This window comes from Chanos chanos, chromosome 12 (genome assembly GCF_902362185.1).
Source record: "Chanos chanos chromosome 12, fChaCha1.1, whole genome shotgun sequence".
In the NCBI taxonomy this organism is placed as follows: domain Eukaryota; kingdom Metazoa; phylum Chordata; class Actinopteri; order Gonorynchiformes; family Chanidae; genus Chanos; species Chanos chanos.
Window position 1 is genome coordinate 21881705 of NC_044506.1, and position 26543 is coordinate 21908247.

Sequence of the window (26543 nt, forward strand, 5' to 3'; positions counted from 1 at the left end):
AAACAACTCCTTACAAATGAAACTCAACTTGTCTTGAAAAATGCAAATTTGCAATATTGCTACAAATTCAGCAAGGCCAGCGATTGAACCATGAGCAAGAATCATTCCTTTTTTGTAACTTATTCCATTTGCATTAACAGACTTGGCTAGACTAACCTCCATTAGATTTGGTACCTCTGTTTGATGGTGCCAGCTATTTACTTGTTCAACACGTTAACTGGAATCAGCGAAACATTTATTACTTCAAATAATGTCCTCTTAAGGCTTGATGAATGCAAATGAAAAGCAATCATTAGGTGGTGCTTTGCTGAGAATGTGAGCGCTATATTTTTTAAAACAATTAATGTGAGCGAGCAAGCTGCTTAAAAAAAGCCATGCTTTGCCTCAAATCTCATCGTCCACATACATACAAGTGGGCCAAAGCATTGTATCATATGTGGGTAGTGCACCAAGAAGTGGTGTCTGGGGAGCAGGTGAGTACTCACAAAAAGCTCTTGGCAGCGATGCCTGTGCTCACAAATCTTAAACTCAAGGAATGCTATAGACTCATCAGAATGCAATGGAGCTACCACAAGCTCTACAATGTCTTTTAGGTCCAAGATCAACAACCAACTAGGTTCATCCTCTGGTGCTAGTGAACCAATCATGAATGGCAACAACCTCAGTAAACTCCAATTTTCATGGGCATTGCCAGCTGTGGTTTTCTTGATAGAGAATGTGTGTGGTATGACATGAGGCTTATTTGTTTTGTCACCACATTTGTGTGGAAAGTTCAGAATCAACTGGTTCAGGAAATCCAGTGAAAAATATTGCTTTGAAATCAACACAGAGAGGCAATAAGCCAGCTGTACTGGCACAACACTTTCAAAGACATTGTGCACATGACGTCTCCTGAAAAACTCTCAACAAATCCACCTAATCCATGTGCAGCTAGATTGTCAACACTGTGAACACTGCTGATCCCACAGCTGTGCACAACTCCTCCCTCGATTATGAGAGTATCTGTTTTTATTTGCATACCACAACAAATAGAAATGCACACAGACTCCAATTTTCTTTAGCCAAATTTTAATGAATGCGCTTGAAATAAGCGAATGAGATGGATCGAAACCCAATTATTATTATTTAATTTGTTTTTACATGAATTTGCAGTGCTCTCGTCTCTGTCTGTACAGGGATATTATTGTGCTAATGCAGCAAGCTCAGCACGCTCACCCGAGTGAAATCGCTAATATCTAATATTAATCTGAGCAAGTGACTAATAAATGTTTCAAATATTTCAATAAGCAGCCAAATATCCGCTTAAAAGTTTAACCCCTGGCAATTTTAAACAAAACTAATACTTTTACTCACTATCAGCCCAATACAAACAAGGATGATAAAAGATTTATGGACTTTCCAATTCTTCAGTATTCCGCCTCCTCAGGGTCTCATGCAGTAATTGACGATGTCATGAAAAATGACTGTCATCAGAGCATGCGCAAATGAAGTAATTGAATCAAATAATTTCCTAATCGTTGATTCAACAGAAAAGAATTCAGCTCTTTAAAGTTCCTATGGATTTAGTTTAGACTGATTTAAAATAACTGTGTTCATCCCTTAAACTGATTTGTTTTGTTTCAACATACTCTATTTGTTCTTATTGAACAACACCCAGATTTCAGTTTTTTGAGTTTACAGTGCAAGTACACACTGGTATATAGTATCTGCAGCTCTAATACCTGTGTAACTACACACAGGAAACAACCCTCTGAATGGTATACGTAAGTACAAAAGCGTAACAGGGAATTGGTAACAACACTTTTTTCACTCCAATAAGTACAAATGTGTAACAGGAATTATGTAACTACATGTTGCAACGACAAAATGTATTCACACCACTTCCACACGCAGTCTTCAATACTGTAGTTACCATTTTGGAATACACCGAAACTTCATGGAAATCATGTGTGATTCCTATGTACATGCAATGTATTTGACTTGCAGGACTAATGTTGAATTAGAGCTAATGTCTCGGTAGACCAGGCTCACCCTGTGATATCAGTGTATTTATATGGTAACTCCTCAGGAACTGTCCACTTAATATAAGTGTAAAATAGTTACAATTTACTGTGTCATATGCAAAACCTTGACCATTGTGAAACACCGTAATATCAGTGCACTTACATGGTAACTCCTCAGGAACTGTCCACTTACTATAAAGTATACTTCTTAAACCGTCATTGTGTAACATCTGTGTGGGTACATGGCAATTTCATGAGCAGTTCCCACTTAAATTGTGAAATGTTACATGTTAATTCCACCGGAGCTGTCCACCTAAAAGTAATATAAAAGTTGCGTTAAATGCAAGTATTAAACCTTGATCACCTTTCAGTGAGTAAAGTATAGAGGACTGTCAAAAAAGAGAAAAAAATGCAGTAAAGATAAACAATGATGTTTATTAACCCACAATACACACAATGGTGTAATAGATTCTAAGGTATATAAAATAAAATTTACCTCCAATAAATTCTACTTCAAAATGAACAACAAAATTTTAAATCATAACCAAAGTTCTGAAATCAATCTCAATTTCCATCATGGAATAACTACAATCCACGTGAAATACAAAATTTACCTCAACAATATCAGTTAAACATAATGAAATAAGTAGCTTGGAGGTTTTGTCTTTCTATCTCAAGTTATATTTTACTGGCAGCAGTTTCCGTTCTCTTTTGGCATTTTCAATGGCAGACCTGAGGTCTGCTGTCAGTGACTCCATGCATCGCTTTACAAAATCGAAGAGCCTCTCCTCGGCTCCAAACTCCGGTGTGTTTTTCGGTAAAACTCTGGATCAATAAGTTGTATTTCAGCCAAAATGGCTGTTAATGCAAGTGTATTTCAGTCAACTCCAACTTTGGTGCACGCCTTACTTATGCTCCCCTCTTTCTTGAGGGCATTAAAAACTTTATTGTACCACTTCAGTATGTCTTCCACGGTTGTTGCTGTTGAAAGATGAAAGCTTACTTTAACTAGACGAACTAAAATAAAAAAAAAAAACAAGACTTGTATCAAATCAATCAATTTGCAGTCAAAGGCATAGACCACAAAAAAATAAAAAATTGTTCCTGGCACTTCTGGTGATACAAGTGCCAGGAACAATTTTTTATTTTTCCTGAACTGGTTATATTTTTTGTACAATCAAAATAACCCTCATGTCTGTATTTCATTGACATTTTCGAAAATATGTTCTGACATTATTATGAATAAGATATAGTGAATATAAAGTAAAAAAGAACCAGTTTTACTTCCAAAGCCAATGCCTTCTTTTTACACCTCAACTCAGTGAAAGCATCAAAACTAGTGTAACGGTAGCCAGCGGGTACAGTGCTGTGCAGTGAAGTAAACCTCACTCTCCGACACATTAAGAGGCGTGCTAGCGACTGAGGCTAGCACTGTGGATTTTAGCTTCCTTGCTAGCGCCCGACTCCCACGCCCGAAGTCACGATTTCGACTCCAGTGCAGGGCTGTGTTTGTCCATCTACACAACACGGCCTACATTGGTGCCATGGACCCAGGATGGGACTGAGGTTTAGGGGGGTGAGTATAACGGTAGCCAGCGGGTACAGTGCTGTGCAGTGAGTAAACCTCCCTCCCCGCCACCTCAAGAGGTGTGCTAGCGACCCATGGGTTTTAGCCTTCTTACTAGCGGGCTTGACTCTCATACCCGAGGTTACGAGTTGAGCACGGTGTGGGACTGTGTGTGTCAATCTACACAATGCAGGTTACACTAGGGGCTGATTGGTATGTTTTTTCGGAGCCGATTCTCATTATTAGTAATCAAGGAGACCGATACCAAAAATAAGTTATGTCTTATGTGAAGTAAATACACATGAACAAAACAATTAGATCCATAAACAGGACATGTTCTAACCCCGTGATCTGTGCTATGCAGATTTTGACCTGCTAACCCTGTTTGGGTTCTTTTTTAAGTTTCTTCTCCTCTTCTGAGGAATGTCACCATCGGATGACTTTGAGGAGAAGGAAGAAGTCAGGGAGTCCTCATCAGCGTCACTGGTGCTGCTGTCAGTACTTGTGTCCAACATTTTCTTTACTTCTTTTTTTGTGCCTCTGTCTAAGAAAACAATGACACATTTTGTTAGATAAAAAAGCAAATAGGCTCAGAGAAGTAATCTGTCATGTATTACTAAGCAGTTCAGGATGGATGTGGGATGATCCACTGTTCAAACCGTCCATGAGCGATTAACTAACTGACCAGAATCTACTAGTTTCTGCCCACAGCGCTGGTTGCTATCGATACAGTTAACAGAATAGAAGAGTTAAACCACCCCCTCCTCTCTTTGTGGTCTCACATTCATGAGAACTCAGAATAAGTTAATGCAGGAGTTAATGCTAGCTTGGTGTGTTGGCTAGTTACAAAATTCAGGTTGTTCAGTAATTCTTTTAATAAAACAAGTTGACAGAGCTAAACTTGTACTTGTACATTCTTACTTGAGAGTTTTAGGACAATTCGATAGAGAAAATCTTGTTCCTCTTCAAGTGCCTTCATTTTCTGAGCCATGAACATCAGCTTGTCTTTTTCCCTCAAGGAGGAAGACTCATCATCTTGTCCTTTAAAAACAATGTGAATTTGAGAGCAGCTGATCCCAAATTCAAAATGCACACAGTCAGTTTAATTCCCCATTAAGTAAATGTAAACTCACCCGCTTCAGGAAATGCCACCGTAACAAGAGAAAGGTCATTGTCACTGTCTTTACTCTGGTGTTCTTCATTTATTTGTTAGGCCACATCAGCTTGTTGTGTAAAAATATAAAAGAAAAGGTTAATATTACTGTCTGACAAACTGCTGCAACATTGCAGCAGGGACATTCGAAAACGCTTAAAATCGCCAACTTGTGTGCTAGATCCCTTACCTACATGTTTCCGCAAACAGGTACTATCAGCAGTCATCGAACCTCTTCTAAAAATAATCAGTTCCTCTCTTAGCACTGGCTACGTACCTAAATCCTTTAAACTAGCAGTTATCAAACCCCTAATTCAAAAACCCAACATCGACCCCTATCCGTTTTCCAACTATAGGCCAATATCAAACCTCCCCTTTATCTCTAAGATCCTAGAAAATGCTGTAGCACAGCAGCTATGTTCATACTTACATAAGAATAACATTCATGAAATGTGTCAGACAGGATTTAGGCCTCATCATAGCAAAGAGACAGCACTGGTTAAAGTTGTAAATGACCCTCTACTGGTCTCTGATCAGTTTTGTGTCTCCTTGCTTGTGTTGCTTGATCTGAGTGCAGCCTTTGACACCATCAGTCATACTATTTTCCTTGATAGACTAGGAAATGTTAAGGGAAGTTAAGGGAACGGCCCTCTCATGGCTTGGGTCCTACTTGACTGATCGTTATCAGTTTGTTGATGTAAATGGTGACTTCTCTGCACATACTGAGGTAAAGTTTGGTGTTCCGCAAGGTTCTGTTTTAGGCCCATGCTTTTTTTCTTTATATATGCTACCCCTAGGTAATATTATTCGTAAACACGGTATTAGCTTCCACTGCTATGCTGATGACACACAGTTGTATGTCTCAGCGAAGCCAGACGAGAGACACCAGCTTAACAAAATCGAGCAACGTTTAAAGGATATTAGGCACTGGATGCTTACTAACTTCCTCTTACTTAACTCTGAAAAAACAGAAGTACTTGTACTAGGACCACATACAGCTAGGAGTAAGCTCTCTTATTATGTAGTAGCCCTGGATGGCCTGTCTTTTTCATCATGTGCAGCTGTAAAAGACCTTGGTGTAATTATTGACTCTAGTCTTTCATTTGAAACTCATGTAAATAATATTACCAGGATAGCCTTCTTTCATCTCAGAAATATTAGTAAGATAAGAAATGCATTGTCATTTCACGATGCAGAAAAACTAGTTGATGCTTTCATTACCTTGAGGTTAGACTATTGTAATGCCCTACTGTCTGGATGGTCTACCAGGTGTATAAATAAGCTGCAGTTAGTCCAGAATACAGCAGCCAGAGTTCCTACTAGAACCAAAAGAGATGACCACATCACCCCTCTCTCATCCACACTGCACTGGCTCGCAATCAAATCTCGCATTGATTATAACATCCTACTACCCTATAACCTACTTTAACCTATAAAGCACTTAATGGTCTTCCACCACAGTACCTGAGCGAACTCCTGGTCCTTTATGATCCGCCACGCCAACTTAGATCAAATGGTGCAGGCCATTTGTTAGTACCTGGAATTGTGAAGGCTACAGCAGGGGGCAGATCCTTCTCTTACAGAGACCCACAGTTATTGAACTGCCTCCCAATTAGTGTTTGAGACTCAGACATAGTTTCAGTGTTTAAGTCAGGGCTGAAAACTTATTTGTTTAGTCAAGCCTTTAGCTAACAGCTCTTTACCAGGTAAAGGAGCAAATCTGGAGAGTTCTAGGACATAGTGTTTGGTGAACTAGGATGTCTGGATATTGTCACCCCCCCCCACTCTAACATGTTCACTCAGGTTTGTTGACGGTGGAGTGGGTGGCCGCCTTGTGTCCCAGGGTTCCGTCATGTCCGTATTATCGTCTAGCTCTCCCTTTTACCTATGCTGTAATAGATAGTCTTGCCGGAGTCCCTGCCTGCACTCGGCACACGATGTACATTGTCCCTTAACCATTATGTGGAAATGAACAAATCTAACGATGTCTCTCTCTCTCTCTCTCTCTCTCTGTTGAGCCACACATGCTACTCCTGAGATACCAGTGATCCTGACTCCTCCTGCCCTCTGGACCAATCCGGAGGATTAAGTCAGGGGGTGCCGTCCTGTTTTGTTTGTTGTGGCCAGGTAAAGCCCTTTGAAACTGTAAACAGTGATATTTGGCTCTAAATAAACTTGAAACTTAAACTTGATGTTAGTGCAGCCAGAATGGATATTTGCAGAGGACTGCTAGTACAACTGAAGAAACCCATTTCTTTGAATTAGGTGAATTCCCGGTTAAAGTTCATGGTGCCTTAAAGCCTGCTAATTCTATTCTGCAGGCTCATTCAGTAGACCTCTGGTGTGCAGGGGAGGTCATCAGCACCTCTTTGCAGGCATTGAAAGATATGTGTGGAGACAGTGCATGGCATCAATCAGGCAAAACAGATCACCCCCGCAAGAAAGAGGCAGAGAGCAATGAGCAAGCAACTTACTGACAGTGTTGTTCTGTCTACTGTAGGTCATACTGAGACTGATTCCTCCAAAATACCCTCACAGACTCTCAAGAGAGCTCTTCTGAACATTATGGACACAGCCATTGCTGAAATTGAAAGCAGGTTTTCAAAGAGAAATCTTGACCTGATGAAGCTAGTAAATTGCCTTCTGCCTCAATCTAGTTCTTTTCTGGCACTTCTGAACCCCCTGCAGCTGCTTGCAGGCATAAAATTGAGTGATATCCTGAGAAATGAAATACTTATAGCAAGACCCATTTTGCTCAAGAAATTCACCACAGAGGAGGACCTCTCTACTGTATGCAAAGAAGTTAAAGGCTACAAGGAAGCATTCCCTGAGCTGCATACACTGTGCATAACAGCACTGATTACTGGGTGTCAGGGTGCAGTGGTGGTGGACCAAGCGCAAGACACATTGATGGTGGTGACAAAAAGGGAGGACTTTACTTACAAAATGTTGATAAATAAACAGGTGCAAACAGGAACAAAAACTGGATATAAACGGTGCAGCCAAACCGTGTGTAACCAAACACAAACAACAATAGACAAAAGACAAGGCAAACACAATGCCTTAAATACAAAAGGAGAACTAAACTGGGGAAAACGTGATTGGTTCAAATTAACAAGGGTACAGTGAGGTTAATAAATGGAATAAACAGAATCAAGTGAAAAGGCAGAGACACACGGAACAGGGGCACAAGACATTTCAAAACAAAAGTCCAAAATGAGGCGCAGGCTGTGACACTGGGGTATCCTCAGCATCATGTGAGAGTTTGTTCTCCACACTGCCCCGTGTCCTAACTGTTCTGATGCACTGTTACGTGAGAGAGAAAAAGAATTCGATTATTTAGGCTCATGAAAAGGTAAATAACTAATAGTCTGGACATGATGACTTTATTAAGAGCTTTAGCCTAAAAAAAATAGAAAACTGATGCTGTGATATGAAGATGTGATAGAATCACAAATATTATGAGGATATAACAAATAAAGGTAAATAACAAAAGAGGGAAAAAAGTTCAGAGTTGTCCAAAAAATTGTTAAGAAAAGAAACTTTAAGCTGTCCTGTTGGAGTGGATGTGTTTGGAAACAAGAAGTTAATTACTGATGGTTTAGACATGGATGAGTTTTTGCAAAAAGAAATAGAAAAACTGATACAGTGATTTGACATAGAATATGAATGTGAAAATATGACTGAATACCATAAGTTATAGGTGAAAAAAAATGTTAAGTATGCCTATATAAAAAAAGAATAAAAAAAAGTACAGCTAAAAGTACAATTAATAAAGATTTCTTCCTAAGGTGTGCGGTGGTGGGCATAACTCAATAAGATGTAGAATATGCACAAAAATGTAACAGAATCACAAAAATTATGAGGGGAAGAAAGAAGAAAAAGAAAAGAAAACAATTTAAAAAAGCACAGAACAATTAAAATATAGAACAGGGGTAAACAAGCTAAAAAAGAAAATACAATAAAGTTAATAAAGATGTCCTCCAAACAGGAGGGGGGGACAGGTTGGCAGGTAAAAGTGACTATGACGATAATGAAAATGATGCCCCCCAGAAATTTTCACTGCACTTCCAAAGCAGGCTACATCCAGCCCCATTTCCTTTCCTTATTCAATAATCAATGAGTTCTATAAACTGGCACATTAGAATTGAAAAACAGAATCATAGCAATTTTGAGCTATGTATTTTGTGACATTTAACTGTGAGGTCCTGTCAGCAGGAGAACTATATGCTGCCAAAAAGACATATTTGAGTAGGAAGCAAGGACGTGACAAAAACAGTAACAACACAAGGGAAAATACTGGGTCAGATTTGTTCTTAGGCACATGATGGCACAGTGGGTAGCACTGTCGCCTCATGGCAAGAAGGTCCCAGGCTCAATTCCTGGACAGGCGGCCAGGGTCCTTTCTGTGTGGAGTTTGCATGTTCTCCCCATGTTTGTGTGGGCTTTTGTCTGGGACCTCCAGCTTCCTCCCAAAGACTTGGAAGTCAGGTGAATTGGAGTTACTAAATTGACCCTAGTTGTTGATGTGTCTACCCTGTGATGGACTGGCGACCTTCCAGAGTGTTTCCCCACCTTTCACCCAATGAATGCTGGGATAGGCTCCAGCACACCCCACAACGCTAATTAGGATATAGATTAAAAAATAACAATATAAATATAAAAGACAATGTTTACTATGTAGATATGATTGACACAGCCAGGTGAAGGGCTCGCTGCTGACAAAGGAATAACCATGTATTTAACTCTTGACCTCTAATTTCCTCTAATTTGCCATGATACTTGAAGAAAGACAAGGAAACCTAGGAAACAAACCAGGATTGTATACTCATTGTGCCTCATTGTACAGGGGGATGCCACAGATAAAGGTACACATTAAATAGCCTTTAAATAGTGGCACTCCACTGGGCCTGTTTACAGCAGGGAGAGTGGATAACCAATAAGTGACTTTGAACCCCTTTAGTCAGTTAGAACATACTTGAACTTGTCAGCCCTCTAGAATGATAAGCTCCACCTCTAAACACATCACAATGCAACCCAACGCATTATTAAGGTGTACAGCTGAGACTACCTTCATTGACCATAAGAGGGCGATGCAGCTTTACGTTTGCGCACTTCTCCTTAATTTATGCTCTTCATCTGTGAATTTGTTTTCCTCTGTTTGTGTTTGTTTAAGTTCTGCTCTGGGTTTATTGTCGGCTCAACCAAGTTTTCAAGCACAACACAAACCTCCTTAACCCTGCTAGTTCTTTGTTGTGGTTTCTACCCTCTCTGTTTGATTAGCTTGTACTTTTTCATTACTTTTGAATTCCTTTGAATTGATCACCTGCGTTTAAAGTTGGTCAATCAAAGATTTTGTTGGGTCTCTCCAGACAAACACTCCTGCTTTTTGAGACTATCCAGGTGGTCTGGTGGATAATAGTCTACGCCTGCATCGCCACCCTGGTTTGTTTCCTGGTTTATTCCCAAAAACTGATTCTCAAACCAGTTTGAGGGTGACGCAGAATTTGTCGAGGACACATATTTAAAATCAATTAGACTGGTCCGAGAAACAGTGGAGAAAATGTGCATGGGAACAGATTTGTTGTGCAGACTTCATGTAGTCAAACAAAGTGCTTGTTATCACTAGTAATAACACTAGAAAAACTTCAGTTGAAAGATCAAATGTTTGAATCCAAACCCAGTTATGAATGACTGGTCTACACTGGTCTGCAAAGATAAGACTGTGAGAGAGGATGCAAAGAAAGACTGAAGAAAATTGCAACTCACAAGGAATTTGGTAAAGAAAAGAAAGGGGGTAGCGCATCATGTAGAGTCTAAAGTCCAATTGGAGTCTAACTGGTAAATTAACCGGCAAAGCTGTTTAGAAACAAGCAAAGTGCTTATTTGAGCAAATATTTGTTAGGAACATCTTGTTTTGGCTGCTGCAAGGTTCTTTTTCCTGGCCTTTTTGGCTTAAAGTATACATATCGAAACAGGTCAGGTATATTGCTCAGCCTTATATGAGTTGCCATGGTTAATAGCATGCCAGTGAAATGAATGGTATGACTGTAAATTAGTGTTAAGTGTCTCCGGGAATATGACTGTGTATTGCACAGGGAGTGGTCATCGTTCTCTTTTTACTGCCACACTTTTAGACATGATAGTAATTAGTGTATTGGGGACAAGAGGTTAGGACATCATAAAACTTGATATGTCTTCTCTTTTCAGGAAGTTCCTTGTCCAGAAAGTTCTTTGTTCAGGAGTTTCAAAATGACATTTTGCAAATGATAAATGGCAGCAGTTTTAGGGGGAGGGTAGGGGAGACCTTGATCGAAATCTTTCTGTAGGCCAGACAATATGTAAACTTTTCTAACTTTTAAACATAAATCTAGGTTTTTACTTGGATGGCCAGTCAGTTCAACTATTTATTAACAGGGAATGAAACAAATCAAACACTTCAGGTAAGGTATATGTGGAAACATGGAGGAATCTGCACAGTCAGCAAAAGTGAACAAACCTCATTAAAATGGTCAGACAGAATCTCTTACACACAAACCTGCCTGCGTTTCTCGCCCTAACTCTCTCTCTTTGATGTCTACCAACAGTCCTTTTATCTAAAAAAAAAGAAGAAGAAAGAGAATCCACACCCCAGCTCAATCCCTGTTTACTTTTGCCTTTGTGCTGTCATCACAGTTAACTGCCCTGGTTTCTGTAAACTGATCATCTAATGGGCGCATGCGCTAACAGGTGATTTGTCCACAATGTACATAAAGGAATCCAGTATGCATCCGAAAAGGTGATCAAAATAAACATGACGCGCAATGCAAACCTGAAGCAAACACTCCAAAAACATTACAACATAAAGGAAAACAAAATTACAAAAATAAATGAAAAATGCACATCTCTCCCATTTCACAATGAGACATCGTGACTTCCCCAAATACACTCACAGCTTTCACTGGAGGCAAAGCTGCTTCCTAGCTATTCTGATTCTACGTGGGCGGCACGGTGGCAAGGTCTCGGGGTCCTTTCTGTGTGGAATTTGCATGTTCTCTCCGTGTCTGCGTGGGTTTCCTCTGGCAGCTCCGGTTTCCTCCCACAGTCCAAAGACATACAGGTTAGGTGAAGGCGCTAAATTGCCCCCGGGTATGAATGTGTGTGAGAGTGTGTTTGTCTGTGTGTCTGCCCTGTGATGGACTGTCAACCTGTCCAGGGTGTTTCCCTGCCTTTCACCCTATGAGCGCTGGGATAGGCTCCAGCACCCCCTGCGACCCTGATTAGGATAAGCGCCTTAGATATTGAGTGAGTGAGTGAGTGATTCTATGTTTAACAACATAAAATGTGAAAAAAATCCAAGGATGTAAACAGCAGTGTATGTTATAGTAGCAAGTTTGTGATGGTGTTCAGTCTTACAGAATGAAAAATGGGCTATGTGGTCTGTGAATGTTTTGTGTCAAATATGAAACTGATAGTACAGGTTCCAAACAAATGGAGAAAAAGCAGTACAATTTATTTCATTCAAAGCCACAACCATGTAATTACATGACAATGGCATTAGAGGGATGAAGCTATAGAGGAGCTGAGGAAGGCAGTCTTTTGAATATATATGATTGCTCCCACCCAAAGTGCTTTGTACATGTCCTTCAAAGGTGAGTTAGAATAATTGCAGGTTACTCAGCTTAGTGTAATTCAGGTTACACTGTAATCAGAAGGCCTGTATACTGCTCTTTCACTTCCTGGAAATGAGTTGGTCGACAGTGCTGAATTTAGGCAGTTAAGACAGGCCCTCTGTAGAAAAATGGAGAATGGGTGCAGTCTGTACCAACCAGCGGTGGTGTAAAAACTGTCAGAGAGGGGAGAAGGAGAAAATGTTTTGTTTACAGTGAAAATAAAGATGACCTTGTGTTTGTTCCTAAACAGACCCCTATGCGCAACAGTGACATAGCTTGTACACCGTACAAAGCAACTACTGGAAGTTCATTAAAAAAAAAGTCCATGATCCTGGAGCCAGAGTTGTCTATTGGGGCAACTTTTTCCCACAAGCTTGAAAAGACATTTCCGGAAGGCCGCTATGAGAATGAAATGTTTGGGGAGGTGAGGACAATCTGAAGACCGACAGTTGGCATAAGAGGGTGTGGATCTTCTAACCACTGCTCCTCTGATGGAGTAACAGTGAGATACAGAGAGGAACAGGTTGTTCCTTAACTGTCAACCGTCAAGTACACAGTATTCACCTTTCAGATATATGTCTACATCTTAATACCACACCCATGAAGTCAATGAAGGGATACTTTTCCTTGATTTCTCAATTGCTGACTGTTATGACAATGGTTTAAACAAATTCTATTTAATGTGTCAGAGTGAATATTCACCCTGTTAAGAGTGCCACATTGCTGTGCCATAATCTTACTTGACATTCAGAATACAGACAGTTACCCTGGGCTACTCTATTTACATTTTACATTAGTTCATTTACATTTATTTGTTTTGCAGATGCTTTCATCCACGGCGACCTCCAGTCCAGGCAGAGAACAAAACCAAGCAAATAACCATTCAGGAGCTGATTGTTGCATAAGTGTCACTGCTAAGTTCACTATCAGGGTTATACTTAGAAATGATATAACAGTGATGATACCTAGCTAACTTTTTGTTCAAGACTTTCAGGGTGTATTTGTATAAACTGTACATCGGCTTAAGAATGTTTTTTTCCGCCTGGGACCAAGCGGTGATATAGTATGACAAGTATGGAAAATCATAGAGCGTATGTACAACTTGGCAGCATCGGCTGATAACTGATTCCTGATAAATTTAAAATTTCTAAGGTTCAGTTTGGCTGTACTTATTACCCTTTTCACTTGCTTTTGAAAGGTCAGGTGTGAATCAATGATTCTCCCAAGATATTGAATGTCTGAAACAGCTTTTTTTCACCCTTAACAAAGATATCAGGATGATGGACCTCCTTCTTGCTGATTGAGAAATACATGTTTGTGGTCTTGCTAATATTTCAAGTAAGACAAGACTGTGTAAGCCAGTCAGAGATGCTAGACATGGCTACTGTTAACTTATGCACCACCTGCTGTCTTGTTCTGACATGTACATAAAAAACGGTGTCATCTGCATACATCTGGGTCATTACCTCAGGACATACAGTAGGTAGGTCATTAACATATAAGCTAAAGAGCAGGGATCCCAGGACAGACCCTTGTGGGACACCAGTAGAGCAGTAAAGTGATGAAGGGAGCTTTGTTTCCAGCCTGTGTGCATTGCTTTCTCATTGTTAAACATACTCTATCCATTTCATAGTATTTTCAGAGAAGTTAAAACGTGAAAGCTTGGACAGAGGGACATTGTGATTTACAGTGTCGAATGTCTTCCATAGATCTGTAAATACTGCTCCTACAACCCAACCTCTGTCCAGCTTGGATTTAATTTGCTCGGTGAGATATCAATGAGCAGTCTCTGTTGAGTGGTGCTTTCTGAACCTGAATTGCATTGGATGAAGTGAGACATGTCCTGTGATCAGGAAATCCACAAGTTGCTCTGTTACTACTTTCTCTATAATCTTAGAAGTTATTTGCAGAATACTTATTGGCCTAATTTGCCACATCTGTTGGTTCAACGGGCATAAATATTGGCACCACAACCGTAGATTTCCAGGCATTTGGGAAATTTGATTGCCTTATGGAGAGACTGACCCGGTGGGTAATTGGAGCACACAGCACATCCTTATTAATTTTTTAAGAAAGTAGAGTCCCATTCATATACGTCTTTGACCTTAGCAGTTTTCAGAGCATTTATTATCTTGTGGATTTTCTCTTTAGGGACTTCTATAATATTAAAAACGCGGTAGGTTGCATTGGGGAGATTCTGTTGTTTGATTCTGGCACCAAAGCTGTGTGCCAGGTTCTGTACTGAGTCAATGAAATAGTTGTTGAATGCAGCAGAGATTTTATCAGGTTCATGAATTAAGGTTCCATATATGTCCAGTTCCAAACCTTTTCCATTATTGGGCCTGCAATCTTTGCCAATCGGTTGTTTTTCCACATCATTTTGCTGTTTCCTTTGGCTTCATTTATGATATTAATAAAGAAATCTACCTTGGCCATCTTCAATTCATCTACCAATCTGTTTGGTAAAGCAGTAAAAACTAAATAGTCTTGTCTTTTTCCAGATTTCGGGCAGTCTGCAGAGCAAAATCTCATTTGTTCATCAGGCTCCATAACTAATCATTCAACCAGGGTAAATTTTTCTTCTTATGACTATTTCCAATTTTCCTAACAAATTCTTCTTTAATGCTATTTATTGTATCAGAAAAAGTTGGCAAGAGGTCTGCAAAGTTTCAGTGGAAAAAATACTCCCAATCAATTCGTTGAAGCATCATTCCATGTCATTTGAACTATAGGCATCCCCCACACCATCTCAGAATTGGCTGACAATTTTTTGTCCTGAAGAATACACTCTCACATGACATATCCCAAAATTTAGCTTCCAACTCCCAAAACTTTTCTGTGTACTTGGCATTTTTCTGATCTTTGGAGATCAGTAACTTGGCCATAAATGTGACCAGAGTCAGAGTTTTCCTATAAATGCCTCAAACCATTTCTTCCAGTCCTTGAGACAGTCATCTGACAGAGAGAAGTATCATGTTGTGATCTGACAGCCCAGTAAGGAGGTTGAAAGATTTTGCCATTCTCTCTGGCTTGTTACTAACAATGAGGTCAATTTGGGTTTTCGAGAAGGTTTTTAACCTGGTAGGGCCATCTATTAATTGAGTCAGATCAAACTGATTAGTTCTCTAAGGTTCTTTTTGATAGTTTTTTCAGCCCAAGTACCAAGAACAATACACTCTTTTTTCCCTTTGTCCAATTCTTTAAGTCAGGTTTCTAAAATGATCATAAAATGTAAAGTCAGATGAGGGTGGTCTACACACACCAATAACTTTTAAAGACATTTGCGGGTATAAACTAATAGTTATGGCAAGACATTGAATTTCAGTTGCACATTTGAGATCAGTTTGCTTACATTTAAAATGATCTTTCCCATACATTAGAAGCCTCCCACCCCTCCTTACTTTTCTGTCTTTTCTGGAATAGTTGTGTCCAGGCACTGTAAGAGCAGCTACAGGTGATGAATCGGTTAACCAAGTTTCGGAAAGACACAGGAAGTCCAAATTTGAGTCCATAAACAGCTTCAAGTTGCTCATGTTTTGAGACAACACTTCGTATATTCAAGTGTCCCCCAAGCAAACCTTTAGTTTTTATCATGGCGGAAGTTCAGAATCCGCAACTGTTTGACAGTGGAACCATGGACAAACGTTCCTATAAACTGGAGCAATTACCTTGATTGGAGATGGTCTCATGCTGAGCGACGCTGCTTGTAAAGTCAGGCCCTGGATTTTGCTACACATCTCCGGCGAAAAGGAGGGTAGCCATCAAACTTTCACTGAGGTTGCGAAGATCTCTCTCGTGCTCCGCTGGTTTCACTCGGTGCAGTGGCTCAACTGTTTCGTCAGGTGTCCAAGTACAAAGCTAGTTGGCTCAATGAATTGAGATAACAAGTGGTTGTGTTTCTCTCATGTTCGCGAGTTCATTAATCCAGCAGCTACGTACCGAAAGGGCCTGGAGGGCAACCATGTAACTGAGAGGTATCGTTTTCTGCGTAATATTATCAAATGCTGGCTCTGGCATTATAGATGAAGCCATGGTAATCTGAAACTGACTTTGTGAGCGTGGATGAGATAAAAGTTGTAAATTTGACGAGTGTGTCTGTGGCTCCTGTCTCGCTGCCAGACAACATGGTGGCCTCCAGGTGTCTTAGAGAACTGAATTGGAGAATTTAGTTCTCTAAGACAGCTAAAGTCCTGTATTACCACATTTGGCATCCTCAGAAATAATTTAGTAAGTGCCCAAAATAAAGTGTGCAAAATAAAGTGTCAGTGTTTACTACAGTAAGGAGACTGAGATGGTCCAGAACAGAATGCTTTTGTTTAACAGAAGAGATTTCTGGTTGAAAACTAAGTGACATGTGCTACAGATATACACAGCTATGCCTAGATTATACACGAAAGAGAACTAAATGAACTGGACTTAAGACTTGTAATGTAACCTCAGTATATCCTGACTGATTTGAACAGACAATATATATATGTGTGTGTGGGTGTGTGTGTGTGCGCACATATACGTATTAGTCTAAAGATAGGCACATCCAAATATAGAAGTAGTTTCTATGTGTTGCAGTTGAGTTACAGTAAACGACAGTAAGGAATAGGAGGGCATGGAGAAGAAAAGCTGGCCTGGCCACAAACAGTTGCAAGAGTCTGGAGGTATTAGACTGGCGTCAATGAGACAGGAATTAATTCCCAGAGGTAATTTGGGATCCTGTGAGTCGTGACTTGTTGGCAGTCCACAGACAGTTTCAATGAACAAAAGAAGTGACAAGACTGGGCCAGACTCGAGGAAATTAGACTACATCAGAGACTTAGCTAGGGCTAAACGCTAGAGCTTGGATGGCCAGGTTCTGGGTTTTATCCAGGAGCATGTTGCCATGCTTTTGATGAGCAAACCCAGCTAAGAAGTTGCGATGCCCCTAGAGGTTGGGAAAATGTTAATTAAAATTCTGTTGTTTTTTTTTTTTTTAAATTACTCTTTAAAACTGGGAAAACATTCAAAAATATTAATCGTCTCAGTTGTAACATTCCGCACTTTTAGAGACACTGCATATAGGTACTCTCACGTGATGAATGAATTTGAAACTTTAAAACGTCGTGCATAACTTGCCATTTCAGTCTGTGTGTCACCAGATGAAAACATTTAAGATAATTTCACTTGAGTGCTAATCTCATATCATCAGTAGTGGTTCCATAGTATTTGGCACCTTGACTGAGCATTGTTATCAGGCTATCAGGCATGATGACATGATAATAGTGCTGCACCTCCAAATACACCTGAAACTGTAATGCCTCATTCCATCTCTAAAGAATTCTACTCACCTGTACCTGCAAATGCAGTGTCTCATTCTGCCCCTCAAGAATTCTACTCACCTGTACCTGAAACTACGCTGCCTCATTCTACCTCTGAAGAATTCTACTGCCTCATTCCACTTCTCTGGAATTCTACTCACTTGTTCTGGACCATTGAAGGAAGTGGAATAGGGCATGGGTACAATCTGTGCAATTTTTTAACCGGATCAATTGACAGTCTTTGTACTACCTCTCTTTTGTTTGCTGGGCGACACTATTGTTGCCTGTGGTACAAAAGAGAGAATGCTATGCTTTGAAGGAGACACCTGAGACGCTGAAGAAACTCAGAATGTAAGTAGCTCACACAGTACATGCCATCAACAAGATCAGGGCGAAGACTGGCCATCCACTTTCCTCCCCTTCACCAGAAAAGGCTACGTGGAAGTGCTTGAGGAAAGCTGTTCTCACCACCAACAGTCATTATGACATTGCCAGCCTCTAGCCAATGTCCATTGTGACATCACTGGCCACTGACACACAGCAAGGACACTGCAATCAGCAGCCACATCCTGCTTAAATTATACAAAGTATGTGATTGTTTTATGCGTGAGTAATAAAAGCAGTGCTTTGTTACATATCTCAACAGCACAACAGTACTTCATTACATATCTCAACTGAAACTGGATGGGAAAACTGACATGACATACAAATAAGATTCAGAGAGGTTATATGTTTCAAGGAAAGTCAGTGTTTTTGGTCTAGTTAGGGTGTCACTGTATCACAGAGAATTTGCTCTGTCCTTTTTGACTGTGGCCTGGTTTGAAAATGTAGGTGATGGTCAGTTTGATCCGTGGCACTCAGTAGCCCACCCTCAGTGAAATCTGTGTTCAATAAGCCCGTGTGATCCTGGACATTTCTGATCACCCTCTGTGTGAAGAATCTGAAGCACTCCTGGCAGGGAACAGTTACAGGCCTCCACTGACTCAGTGCAAATCGACTACAGCACTCCTTCAACTCAACACAATCCTTTCACTCTTTCTCTTTTAATTTTCAGTTTTGTTATTTTAAGAGCTTATGTATCTGTATAGTGTATAGTACTTTGTCCTGGAATACTTATTACACTCATTCTAAAACATATATTTCCCCATCAGGATCAAAAATGTAATGGATGTTGACTCTGTATATTTTCCTCTGAAAACAGAAACAAAATATGTTATTGGTCAAAATGCTTTGTTTCTTCAAAAGCTCAGCCATATCATTAATATTAGATTTGTCAAGCTCACAACATAGCACGTAGATTCAGTTCTTTGGTTATTTTCATGGCTGTTGTTCTGTGTTGCTTTAGGAACTATAGTACTGCATGCCTGTCTACCCCATCAGTGAACTCTGACTGGTGATCACTGTTGTTTTTTTCTTGTTTTGCCTATGTTCTTATGATTTTTCACATTATTCCTGTTGAGTCATTAAGTAATCAAATAGTTTTAGCGTGTTTGTGTCTGAAGTAGTTCTAGTCCATGTGCCATTCTGGTAGATCTCACCAGTTACTTTGCAAGGGTAAGCATGTGGGTAATTATTAAAATTAGGATTATAAAACATTTGTAGTGCTGTATTTTATTTGAAACTTAAACTTGAAGGTTTTTTCTTTGTCAGGAAGTTGCTATTACTTTATCTAACCCCCGTATTTAACTTTCTACTTCCATACTCCCTCATGTCAAATAACTAAAATGTCACTGATTATGTTCATTGTTCTTCTTCGGTCCCAAAAGCATTTGTTGCATTTGTTTAGTACAGAAAAATCCGAAATCTGAAATGCTCCAAAATCCAAAACTTTTTGAGCGCTGACTTGACGCCACAAGTGGAAAATTCTTCACCTAACCTCACTTGCCCATGCGGGGCCCTGACGCTCTGTTGGGGGCAAGATATCTCATGTATATTCAAATACTGTTGAAACACTTTCGGTCCTAGGCATTTCGGATAGGGGATGCTCAACCTATATTAGAACTTGGTAACTGGTGATTTGTTTTTCTTAACACAAAATTTACTCAGGACAACATGCAAAGTGCGATAGCTTTATTTAGTTTCACCAAAACCAAACTCTATTTCCTTGTACATCATATATGATACCTCTGATGTAGAAACTGAATACATTTGTCTGGCCAAGGTTCTACATTTTTGTACTGAAAGCTTCATTTAAAAACCATAGCAATTAAATAAAACACCTGAGTTTCTGGCAGACACACGTTGCATTAAAATTCTACAGACCATTAGAGCAGTATTATATTTCATATAATAGAAATAAATTCATGTCACTTATTTTATGGCACAACAAATAATATTATCATCAATATGACATGATGGCCCTTCCTTTATGTGTGGTTATGTCCTCTGTGGACCACACATAAATAAAGATAAAGATAAAGATAAAGATAAATAATAAAGATAAGAATTTGATATGTAATAAAGATATATACAAAACTGTACTCTGCTGACTAACTTGGCTTGCAGTGCACCTCCCTTCCTCATGAGGTGCTCTTTTCGCTCTCCTCTGATTCCTAATAACTCATCCTCTGTCATATCCTTCAAAGGTAATTATGGATTATTAACTGAGACATAAGTAAAGACCCAGTGCACATCTGGATAAAAAGACAGGAGCCTATTTAACTTACTTTAGTTATCTCTCCTCTGGATAGATTCATGAAGGATTGGGAGCAAAACTCCTTTCCATTTTTGACTAAAAAGTAGATGTTTTGCTATGTGGACTACAACAGCTAAAAATAATATTGTAAATGTAAATTAAGAAATTCTAAAATGCACTTCATTGGAGCCATACAAAACCTTTAAAAGACAGCCTTATTGAACTGTGATTTCACAGGACTGAAAGATACCTTGTCACATGGTGGTTTTTTGACATTTGAAAAGAAACTAAAAGAAATGAGAGCAAATGCAATAAGACTTCAAACATTTTAAGCATAGACATACAAATGTGGCTTTTTTGCACGGTCCCCTCTCCACTTCATGTCTTTGGTAGAGAACAAACTGATAGAGTACAGAGATATACACTTACAAAAGAATATACAAGAGCATATATCTCTTTATAAGGTGTATTACTCTGATAGATGTGCCTGTAGACATTAACTGAAGAACTGCATTTGCAACTGCTGGGCAGAAGCAAATTGGTGCATTTCACATAAAGTATAAACTTTAATTTATAATAAAGCATAAATCTACATATGTTAATTCATTATGACCACAATCATCCCCACAGATCTTACATTGCATAATATAATCAGAAGTACAAGTGTTACAAGAGATACAGTTAACATTAACTTCTCTGAGTATTTAACATTCATTTGGTCAAGTTGTGATACAGTAGATATGGAGCAGATGTAAAGGAGCAGTTTTAAAATGACGTCTGGGTAGATCCGCATTTTAGGTTTGGCTCGTGTATTTCATGCCACATGATAAAAATCTGGTGAGGGAGAAATCTGTGCACCAAAAGAATTTCTTTGTAGAAACAAGGATCATATGCATCCGTGTTTTTGGATGGAATGGGCAGCCCAGCTGTTCTGACTCCAAAATGGGACTCTGGTCGGAGACCACCCCTCTTCAGACACATGCCCAGGTAAACATCATCAATGGGTAATATGATAATGGACTGGGACATATTGTAGATTGTTCTGGCAGTGAAGCCAGAGAGGAGGAAGCCCCCACCACCACAGTAGGGGGGATAAAAATCTGATTCATGGACCTGAACCGGGATGTAATACTTACTCCCTTGATTTCTGATTGGTCCTACCCATTGAATGAGGTGTCCAACATATAGGTGTTTGCTACCATCATTTCCAGGCAAGCTCTGCAAATATTCCACCATATTGTCTGTGTTGGCAAAAACATCATCGTCACCGTTCATGAGGAAGCGAACATTTGGGCAGCGCTTCTCCATCCACTCCAAGAACAGGATCTGTTTAAGAGTGAGGTTGTAGAAGGTGTCCCTGAAGTCCCACTGGAGAATATCTCTGTGCTCTTCATTCTCCAGCTTCAAAAGCTTATTCATCCTGCGTTTTTCGTGGTGAGTGCCAACAGTGCCGGATATGAAAACTCGGCGAACCCAAACACCGTTATGCCGTCTTTCCTTCGCCCAGGTTTTCCGTAGCACTTCACGACGGTCAAAGTTAGTAGGAGTGCTTTTAACGACCAGAAGGAGAAAGACATCTGCAGATCCCTGGGGCCCACCACACTTATCAGGAACATCCAGAAGCATTGGGAAATGGCGGCAGTGACGGTAGAACAGGAAGTCTCGGATGTTCTGAGGTAATTCAGAAAAACCTGAAATGTTGGTTGCAGACTCATTTCTCTCACAAGGCTGTGATAACTGCTGAAAAGTTGTTACTGGACTCTGGACTGCAGCTGGGTGGCTAGGTCTCCTGTCGACTTCTCTCTGGTCATTGTTTGAGATAACACCATCATTTGGGTTATCTTTCTTCAGAATTATGACCAGGCACAAAGAGCTGACAATGATCAAGAAATAAAATTCACCACCACGTGAATTTCTCATCTCTGAATCTGTAAAAGAGAAAGAATTCATACATCAATAAAAATGATCACAGACTTAGTGACAATAGGGTAGATACTTTCTGTCTGTCTCACACCAAGTATGTGACATTTCTGGTGTCTATGTGGATGCTTCCTTTAAACTAACTTAAATGGGATTATATGTCAGAAACACAATTCTTTAAATCCAGTTTAGTGAAAAATGTATTTGCAACAAAAACAATAAGACTTGAGATAAAAGAGAGAGAGGACGACAGAAACTCATCATCAAAACATCAGATTAACATATATTTTGTGGCTTGACCAAACATCATCTGCACTGTTTGAAATGGGAAGCCCTATCCAGATAGCCATGAAGCCATCATACTAAGGATGTCGTTATCTAAAAGTTCAAAGGTAAACCATGGTGTCAAGCATTAAACCAATAGGGTTGTGATGTCATAAAATAGTCACATTACTGCTCAGTGTGATCTTGTAAATGAAAAGTCAGTGTTCATGGGACTTTCATGCAAATGTTGTAAATGAAGGTGCATAAACTAAAACAGAACAGTTTTTTGACCTGAGCTCAACTTCACAAGTTCGGCAGGGGCACTGAAGCAAGCAGAGATGCAAAAGATTAGCCAAACACAATACAACTTTTGTGAATTTTGTGAAGTAAAAAAGGGACAATAAAAAAAATCCACATATCTGGGTAGATATTACTGGTATTATGCACAATATTTGTCTAGCCATGATATTACATTTGTCCTACATTTGCTTCTTAGCTAGCTTAATGTAGATGTTAGCTATCTAACTGTTCTGAGAATGAGGATATCGGTAAGGACTCTGCCTTTTGTTCGGCTCTTAAAACTTACGGACTGAATTTTAAAATTAGTCAAATTTGTGACTGTCCTGTTTGATGAACGACTCCATTCTCCTTTGTCACAGGGAACGTTCAAGCATGTGTGAAATTACAGCTCTGGACAGTTCTCTAATAATTAGCATGCAATCCACAGTGAAGGCAAAGTTGAAGGATATCATGTTTTTAGGTAGACTGGTTCTCTTACATTCTATCAAGGCACACTTACTCAATAATGTTGCATAATGTGCCATGTTGGCAGCAGGGGTTTGCTTTAGGTTATTACCTATAAAACAAACAAAATGTCAGCAGCTGAGTTTCACCATTTAATGTTGATACTAGGATAAACAGTGCAGCTTTTGAAAAACACAATGTTCTCTTCTTAACTTTTAAACCAACATTCCCCTTTTCCACTTGCCCACAACACTATGAAATTTACTGAAAGTTTCTTTGCAACTGATAAGAGTCTACTGTAAATGCTATCCTAACAAGTAGGCAAGCAGGAAAAACAGGAAACTGAGGTAAGATCCCATTCTCTGTTCTAGAGTGTGCAACCCTCATCCCCTGCCTACATTTTGACAGATAAACTCCATATGCTGTTCTACCCACATCATATGGGTGAGAACTGATTCTTCACTGTGAAATATATGCTTATCACCTCAAGGAAATAAAAACCCTGATTTTCACTATTTGACGAAGAAGAATCCCTCACAATACAAATCACCAGCAAGAAATGTTTGCGTAAAGTAACATACCAAGGTTTGCCTGTAAAGCTGTTGTTCAGAGTAAAAGAACTGAAACAAGGCAGTTTAATTTTCTGAAACCTTTAGTGTAGCATCTTTAATGATAGACAGTCAGATACAGCATAGATAAATTGTGCATGCAGCGAACAGAGCATCAACATTTGACATTTGTTTAAAAACACCCTTAGAGCCTTTGTATTCTGTCTTGAGAGTCAAGCCATAATAGAGAAGCTTCATAGTTAAGCACTGAATGTGAAATGTGCTAATATTATGCTAAAGATGCATGAAGTCTGTTATTTTCCGTGTGTTTAGACCATAGATGTGAATGTCTAAATGAGTGTATAATTTAGCAGTTAATGGTGAAACTCTATCTTGGTACATGTGAGGGTGTAAAAAAGTGTGTTTAGGCAGCATAATGTTGTTAACATTTCGGTTTATCAGGACAAAGACTGAATGAATGAGCCCCTAAAAGAAGTAGGGGGGCAAGATAATGAGCTTGACATATGAGATTACACATGAAAGCCTCTTGTGTCCAGTTATAAAGTTCTGGATGGCTTTTCTTTCACCTTAAGAATGTGGCTCCTCTTGAAAGCACTACTCCAAATATTTTAAACAGTTGAACTAGTCACACACCAAACTCAGGGGTAAAATGGCTCACTCCCGCATAGTTACACATGTTTAAAATAGATACTGAACGTCATAGGATTCCCCAGCACAGACCTCAAGTGATTGCACCTCTTCATGTTTTGATTTTATTTATAGTATATAATACACCACCTATTTTTAAAGAAATATCATTTATAGAACAAAAATAAAAGGACTTTTTACTGTAGTAAAAAAGTGCTTGGTTTTGTAAAGTACTAAAGGCTATACTTAATGCAGCCACAATCCACTTATATCATTATTGAACAGTCCTGCACAAAAACCTGAACATTGTAAATGTGGCAATGATACAACATCATGAATCTTCATGTCAGTGAAAAAAAAAAAAAACTTTCGTATTTTGTTTGCAATAAATGTGTTATTGCCATGTAAATACATCTAAATTTGGAATCCCTGAATTAAATTAATTATGCTACTTTTTACACTGATGCTAATGTATTCACTCTAGCAAACAAGTTAAAGACAAGCTTAACTGCTTAGCTGATTTTAAAACATTTCCACCTATGTGTATGTGGACATTTCATCATACTATATTAACATGGCTGTCCTGTTGAACAGGACTGCAGTGCTATTCTATGACCCGGCAAATGAGATGAGAGAAGCGGAAGCCGAACATAATGGAATATATGATGTTTCATCTTTCTGTTCAGGTATTGTAATGTTCATGTTTTGATTTTAGAATACACTTATATGATTATTAAACAGTCCTGCACTGAAACCTGAACTTTGTGAATTTGACATTCATACAACATCATGAACCTTCATGTCAATAAAAAATGAAAAAAAAAAAAAAAAGAAAGAAAAACCTTTGTATTTTGTTTGCAACAAATGTGTCGTTGGTATGTAAATTACATCTAGAATAGGAATCCCTAAATTAAAATAACATATTTGTAGTAATTATGTGACCTTTTTCACTGATCACAACCTTAAGGGGTAGTGCAGGTTGTGTATTCAGGTTTTGACTTGAATATGGATGGAATAAAGCACAAGGAAATGTGGAAATTTCCATGTTCAAGACATTGGATTAACATGGCTGTCCTGTGGTACATCACTGCAGTGCTATTCTATGAACTGGCAAATGAGGTGACAGTTTTCAGCTATGTATATATGATATACGATCAAGGCTGACTTGTTTAAACACCTTGCTGACATTTCTGAATAGGTGAACTCACTGAACTTGTGGCTAGAAGAACTAGATACCACAATTTTTTACACAGCATCCAAAATATCAGCCGCATTCTCCAGTGCTGTTGTATCACCTCTAAATCATTTGTGCCAAACATAATGTAATATGTGACATTTCATCTTTCTGTTCTGCAGAAATGGCTATTAGGACATAGATTTCTATCCTATACCAAACAAGCCTTAAGAGAGAAAAGGGTCTATCTTGTCTCCTTTAGTCTGAATTTGGCATGACTACTTTGTGAGAATCTGAATTCCTTTAGCTGGAGTTAGGCATGACTAGTCTGAGAGAGAAAGAAGAGTTCCCACAAATGCAAAATGCCTCTTTTCAGTATTAGAGCTCAGGTTTTACATAGGACTATTATTTTTTAATAGAAGATGCACATTGCAATACATTATCTTTAAAAACATGTAATGTTATCTATTTAAGAAAATCAGCACAGTCTTCTATCTCTTTATCCTACCTAACACGCTGCTGACATGCTATGATGACAATAGTCTGACACCCTGGTAATAACCAGTCAACAGCAGTGCCATGGTCAGAAATTGACTACTGATAAATGTGGCAGATGATGGCTGACAAACTATGTAATACAACAGACCGGCCACAGTCTGTAATTGGACAGCTATATAGTCTACCTATAAGGTAGGTATACCTCATAAAGTGTCCAATGAGTGTGGGTATAAGGTAGGTGTTTCTAATAAAGAAGACAGTGAGTGTAATTTGACATAACAAACAACATAACAGGTGTGACCAGGGGCGCCACAACAAGGTGAGGCAAAGCAGGCAATTGCCTGGGGCCCCAAGCTGGAAGGAGACCCCTGAGGATGGCTGAGTACATTAGTCCATAGCAACGACAATTTCGTGAGAACCCCCTTCATTTCTATGATCGGCCATGCACA

General features: G+C 39.2%; 2 pseudogenes; both read right to left on the reverse strand.

Annotated features, from left to right (window-relative positions):
* Positions 1-2671: 2671 nt before the first annotated feature.
* On the reverse strand, positions 2672-4950 carry LOC115824870 (coiled-coil domain-containing protein 106-like; annotated as a pseudogene).
* A 16113-nt stretch (positions 4951-21063) lies between these two features.
* LOC115824871 (N-acetyllactosaminide beta-1,3-N-acetylglucosaminyltransferase 3 pseudogene) lies at positions 21064-22218 on the reverse strand (annotated as a pseudogene).
* Between the last annotated feature and the right edge of the window lie 4325 nt (positions 22219-26543).